We start from the raw sequence: 7,279 nt of genomic DNA on the forward strand, positions 1-7,279 counted from the left end.
CCCAAAAGATACAAACATCTGTTTCTTTACAGACACCAAGGTGCACAGAAACAGCTTCAGCCCCAGCTAATGGCATCTCCCACCCTCTGCATTCCAGTCATTTATTGCTCTCGGACATAGAAAATGGAAGAGTTTCTCTTTGAACCCTAATCTTTTATACTAAGAGCATGATTGCAATGTGACAGTGGGTGAGGTGTGTGCATATATATACATGCGTACATACATATGCATGCACCCTTAAACATGACCACAGATGAACAACTCCCTCCCCCTGAAATATCTCTTTGATACATAATGATCCCTACTACTCCTGGGTGGTACTTTAATCTGTGCCAGGCATGATACTAAGCATTGTACAACCATGATCTCATTTTTTTTTTCACAATAACTCTGTGAGGTAGCATCTGTTATGGTGCCCAGTTTACTAATGAAGAAACAGGTTTAGAGAGATCACATGATATGTCCAAAAAAAGGTTGCCACATGGCTAATAATTGCCAGAGCCACTAACTTAAAATTAAGTTTAAAATTAAGTGAGTGATGTAAGATTAATCTGACATCAGAGCTCACACTCTTGATATCTAGGCTACACACATGACCACATCCAGTCTCTGAATACACACACACGTACGCACACATGTGCACGCGCACACTTTCCACATCATCTGTCAAAAGACCTGGATATGACTCCTGGCCTCACCACTTATGGGCTAAGCCTGTTTTCTCATGTGCAAAATAGGAATAACGATAGATAAGACCTCTTTTATCTTCTTCTCCCCCTTCCCTCTGGGTGGCTGGGGGAAATAGAAGATGAGGGAACATTATACTATGCTGCACTATATGTCAGATGTGTGAGTGCAGAAAAACTCCAGGAAAGAAGACTGGGAAGATTGTACTGGCTTTGCAAAACTTCTTAGGCAAGAAGGGTGGAAGAGGCTTGAACTGAAACTAAAGGGCATGTGAAATTTGGATGGGTTAAAGGGAGAGCAGAAAGTATCACAGGTAGAGAGATGACTGCAAAGGTTCAGAGGCTAGACAAACATGCTGTTGCGCTCCTATGAAGGGAAACGTGAAAGGTATGCTCCCTGAGTGATGATAATGATAATGATAATATAACTGCCACTTATTAAGCATTTATGTGCCAAGCACTGAGTTTTACATGCACTATTCCCTTTAATCCTCACAGCAACTGTACAAAGAAGTTACGTTATTATCTTTATTTTATAGTTGAGGAAACAAGCGCACAGGAGCCCCATTTGAAGCTCTGGCACTCAGACTCCAGAACCCAAACTTTTACCTACTATGCAGTTCTGCTCCTGAACTCTGATTAAGTGTTCAGAAAGTCAAAACTGAAATAAAAGGCATTGAACTCAGTAGTGAAGTGCAAAGACTCTAGGGCCAGACTGCCTGTGTGCCAATCTTGGCACGGCCCCTTATTATGTGAGTAACCCTGAATGACCTATTCAGTCACTTGTTCAGCCTGTTTCCTTATATGTAAAGTGGGGATGGTAACAGAGTCCACCTCCTGTGGTTGTGAAAACTGTACAAATGACCCATGTGAAAGAGCTCAGAACCATGCCTGACACCCACTAAGCAACCAATAAATATTAGCTGTGATTATGGAATGGACTGGCTGAATTTTCCAGTTGTTATGCTTCCAGGTGCCACATCAAATCCTTTATGGAGTAAGGCAGGACACAAATCAACCAAATAACCTAACATTCTCCTGAGTAACTTACCTAAGGAAGCTGCAGTGCAGGGCTTACCTGGCTTCGAAGAGGACAGAAGTGAAATTATCTTGGAAAAGAAATCTCTCTTCCAACAACCCCTGATTCTGGCAGGAAAAAGAGTCCAGAGAGGAGTGACCTTGGCAAAATTAGGATTAGCAAGTTTAGTATGTATCATCAAGATTCTCGATTTTTTTTTTTTTATGGGAGACCGAGGGTGAATCACTTTGCTTCTTTGAGCCTCCGTATTCTTACTTGCAAAATGGGGATAACAATACTTATCTCTTGGGATTAGGTTGACAACTAACCATACATTAAAAATTAAGATTTTACAAAGTGTTGACTCCATTCCTAGAGCTATGTTAAGCTTCCTACATGTATAAGCTCCCTACATGTACGATCGCATCTAGTTCTCACTTTCAGTCTTCTCCTGGTCTCTAAACAGGATGTGGCCATCGGGTCCTCTGAGGTGAATTTTGCCATCCTCCCCCACCTGACTCTAGGTCCGAGGTTTGGGTTTGAAAAGAGGCTTCATTAGTAACTGGATAATTCTGTGGGAGGCCCCCAGCAGCAGTTCCACCCCGCCGGGGAGTAATTCTAGGAAGGTAATGTGAGCTGGGGGAGGCTGGAGACCCAGCTTCACATTTATTTACTCTGACAGCTAAATTGGTGAGCAAGGGGGAAATCAGATGAAAGCCATTTCAGAGTAAATACTAAATACGAAATTTAAACATTCAGGTTGTGACAAATGGGGAGGGGGCAATGGGAAGAGACATAGGCAGCGAAATCAGATGAAAGCCATTTCAGAGTAAATACTAAATATGAAATTTAAACATTCAGGTTGTGACAAATGGGGAGGGGGCAATGGGAAGAGACATAGGCAGCACTCCACTCCCCAGCCTAGGACTCTGTCCTCACCTTGTCACCTTCCTGGGCATTTCCTGTTTGAGGAAAGAGCACAGAATGGGTTACAACTGCATGACCCTAGGCCAGCAATTTACCTCTTCTGGCCTCAGTGTATCCTCATTGGTAAATTGTGTGTGTTGTTCGAATCGGTGTTCTGAGAAGTGATGGAGAGAGCCTCGGAGTCAAATAGACCTGAGGTCAAATCCCAGCCCAGCCACTTCCTGGCTGGGTAAACTTGGAAAAGTCACTTGACTTATGGAACCTCAGTTTCCTCAACTATGGGGATAATATCTAGCTCAGAGGAGTAAATAAGACAATCAGTGCAAAAGGGCTTTTTGGACCTCAAAGTATAATGAGAATGTGAACAATCATAGTCACCCAAAGTTCCCTCCCAGTTCTAACATTTGCTGAGTAAATTCAGGTCAGCGGACATTTATGAACACACCAGGCTCCATCCTAGGCACAGGAAACAGTGGAAGCTGTCGGTGTCTGTGCCCATGAAGAGAGGGGAGAGAGCCAGCGATGCATCACAGTGTGACAGGTGCTACAAAGCGTGCTAGAGAAGAAAGTAGAGGGCCACTTAACCTGGCTTACAGGTGGGATATCAGGAAAGGCATCCTAGAGGAGGTGACTTTTCATGGAAGTCCTAAAGGATAAGTAAGTGTGAGACAGGAAGGACTGAGGGGAGTTTCATCATGATGAAGAGTGGGTTGGTGTTTGCTGGGGCAATGTTGAGAGATGAAGCTGGGGAGGCAGGTAGGAGCCAGATCCTGGAGGGCTGAGTTCTGAGTTGAGGAGTTTGGATTCACCTTGAACTTGGGTTAAAAGCCAACAGTTCCACAGGAAGCAGCATCCTGTCTCTGCAGAAGCAGCGTTGCACAATGGTTAAGGATTCCGGATTTGGAGTCAGGTAGGCTGAATTGATAACCTGATTCTCTTACACACGGTTTGTGTGTCCTAAGACAAGTGACAAACTCGATGAACCTTAGTTTCCACAGCTGTAAAATGGGCATTAACAGAGAACCCATGTACAAGTCCTGTGACAATTGCAGGAAACCAAGATGCACCTTCAAGTTAAGAGCTTGGCAGTAGCCTGGTACCTGCTAAGTGCTTTGTCATCCAGAGCCACTGTCATCACTAAGAAGAGGATATAATGGGTACACAGAGGGCACTAGGTAAGTGGGGATTCTCAAGGGGTAGACGTCTCCTCCTCAGAGAATTCTGCCCTGATCACACTATTTAAAGTAAATCTCCCCTATTACTTTTTTCCCAGCAGAGGGTAGATAAGGCTTAAAAATAGGCTAGACTGGGATAAGCCTTGTATAACTTGCTAAGGAATTTCAGCTTCAAAATATAAACTGTGAGGGGCCACCAAAGGCTTTTAAGCATGAAGATGACATGGTCAAATTGGAGGCTTGGAAAGATGACTTAAGCAGTTGACTTGAAGATGGATTCAAAGGGGGTGAGGCCTTCACTGAGTCCTTGAAGGCATTGCTGTAATCTAAGGGAGAAGTGATGAGACAGCTGCAGGGACAAGTAAGATGGAAAGAAGCAATACCACAAAAAGTTAATTATTACGTGTCACTTTATCATGCTGTATATCATTATATATTACACACATTTATAAATATATATATATAAGAGTATGTCAAAAAGTTCATGAAAAAATAGAATTGGAAGATGAACCTTTTGGCATACCCTCTATTCATCCACATCCAATCTCCTAAGTCAACTTTACATAGTAAAGTTATGAAGATAATAACATATATGTTATACAGAATCATATATTCTATTTTATGTATATTGTGTATATATTTATATATTATGTATACATATCTATTTATTATGCATATATGATTATTTAGGAGACTGGATGTGGGGAGTGGAAAATGCCAAAGATAACACCCAGATTTCTCATTATTTATTTATTTTTCTTCATTGGGTTGTTCCCAAAGACATGGAACACAAGAGTAACTGGGGAGGGACAAGGGGAATTAATGAGCTCAGTTTTGGTTCAATGCGCCAGGGGAATATTCACATGGAGACGCCCAGGAGTGAACTGGATAGACAGGTCTGTAGCTCAGAAGAGAGGCTGGAACTGGGAAGAGGAACTTCAGAGACATTAGCACGGGCTGGCCGTTGAAGCCATGGGAGGTGATGAGATTTTACAGCAGCCAGGATTTACCTCACATAGAAGAGAGTTGACTTGTTTGCTTTCTGGGAAGTAACTCGCTGCTGAGGCTTATCTTATTTTCAGTGCAAATCATTTTTCAAATTAGAAAGCACATTATATATAGTGATAAGGAGGGCATTTCACTGCCTTGGGTGAGTGAGGATGGGTAGTAAGACATCTGTTAGACAAATGGTGGGGCCGAGGTGGGCAGAAGGAACTTTCTGGGTAGAAGGAACATCGTGTACAAGGACAGGGGGATCTGGCAGATTCCATCGTGTTTTGGTGTGATTAGGGGAGTGCATATCGGGGAAGATTGTAGAAGGCCTCCTCAACCTGGTATTCATAAGCGTTTTAACTCCTCCTCTGATTACATTTCAAACTCTCTCATTTTGGGGCTTTGTTCTTCCTCCTCCAACATTCTTAAACCCTTTGCCTGGCTTACGTTTAAACATCCTTCAGCACTGAGCTCAGGTGTTGCTTCCTCTGGAGAATCATCTACACTCTCACCTCCTGTTCCCAGCTTGGTTAGGTGCCCGTCCTCTGCTCTCCTGTTGCTCCGGAGACTTCCCTTTATTGTGGCACATCCTAGTGCACAGGGACTGTGACTTTATCATCTTTACGCCCTCCACGCCTGGCACCTGGCAGATGCCCAGTTTATGTTTGAGGAATGAGTAAATTTCCTTCTGATGAGCTTACCTAGCAGAAAGCTTCTCAAATGGGAGCAGTCTGTTTTGTTAAAGAGGAAAACTTAATTTGTTATATTTTTTAAGGCTAAGTTTTAAATTATATTTCTAGCTTAGAAAGGTCAGAAGACCCATCAAAAATAAAATGCCATTCCATATAATCAGTAATCCTAACCAGGTAAGACTCAGTGTGGAAGAAAGAAGATACAAACCCATATCCTGGGATAAGTTTTGACAGATCTGTTTTTTTTTACCTGGGATTCAAGTCTCTCTCCAGAGACCACTAAGGAGAGCCTGCCTGAGAATGAAACCAACCCAGAGGAAAACACAATCAAGAGATAGACAGATCCTGACTATATCATTTGAACACCTGGACTTTTCAGTTACATGAGCCAATAAATTTTCTATCATAAGGTAGTGAGAGTAGGGTTTTCATCACTTGAACTGAAAGAGTCCCAACTAATCTGCTCACATAGCTAGGACTAGAAGTCTAACACAAGCAGATGTGATGCCAAAGTTCTTAGGGGCGTAGTTTCCTCACATGGACAATGAGGGGACTTAGCTTGCAGGTACACAATCTTTCACAGTACAGTCATGCTTCTAGCTATCCCAAAAGATATATAAAGGGTCAGAAACATGAATAAGAATCTAACAACACTCAGCGCACATCATTCGGTCATGTTTTTATTTTCTGTGGTAACACTAGAATTTCTGACATCACAAAGTTTTAGAAACACATTTCTAGTAATGAAACATAGTTTAGAGCAGGGGTTAGCAAACTTTTCCTGTAAAGGGACAGACAGTATTTATTTTAGGCCTTGCAGGCCAATCTTTGTTGCAACTACTTTATTCTGTCATTATAGTGGGAAAACCACCATAGATGGTATGTAAATGCATGGGTATGCCTATGTTCTTTTTTTTTTTTTTTTTTTTATCAGCGCCCTTCAGCTCTCAAATACCAGGATTCTGATATTTCACTGAACAAATATTTATTGAGCATGTACTATATATCAGACACTGTTTTAAATGTTGGGGATATAGCAGTGATAAAGTTTCTGCTTATGTGGAACTTATATTCTAATGAAGAGACAAAATAAAGTTATATATATTGTGGGGTAGTGATAAGTGCTCTGTAGAAAATGAAGACAAGAAAAGGACTGTAGAATGACAGGGCTATAATTGTAAAAGGGAGGCCAGGGACAGGCTCTGGATCAACATTTGAGCAGAGACTTGGATCAAATGAGGGAGTTCTGTGGCTATCTGGGGAAAACGCATTCCAGGCAACCGCCAATGTAAAGGCCTTGAGATAGGGACTCCCTTGTAGTCAAGGAACAGCAAGGAAGCCAGTGTGTCTGGAGCACAATGAGCAAGGGGAAAATAGCAGGCTATAGGGCAGACAGGTAGTCAGAGACAGGTCATTTAGGGCCTTACAGGTCTCTGGATTTTATTCTAGGTGTGATGGGAAGCCACTGAGAAGAGAATGACATTTTAAATGAATTTGAAAAGGGTTGTTTTAGCTACTGTGTGGAAAATGGACTACAAGGAGGCAATAGTGAAGACAGAGAGATAATAAGAAAGGTACTGTAATAGTTCAGGCGAGAGATGATGACGGCTTGAACAAAAACGGTAGTGTTGGAGGTGGTGAGAAGTGGATGGATTCAAGATATATTTTGAAGGTAAGAGTTGACAGGATTTGTTGAAGGACTGGATAGGAGCAGGAGGGAAAAAGGAAATCAAGGATAAATATACTGGGATCAAATCATATTGTAGGAACATAACAATTACACACAGG

This window comes from Galeopterus variegatus, unplaced genomic scaffold, assembly GCF_000696425.1.
Source record: "Galeopterus variegatus unplaced genomic scaffold, G_variegatus-3.0.2 Scaffold747, whole genome shotgun sequence".
Classification (NCBI taxonomy): domain Eukaryota; kingdom Metazoa; phylum Chordata; class Mammalia; order Dermoptera; family Cynocephalidae; genus Galeopterus; species Galeopterus variegatus.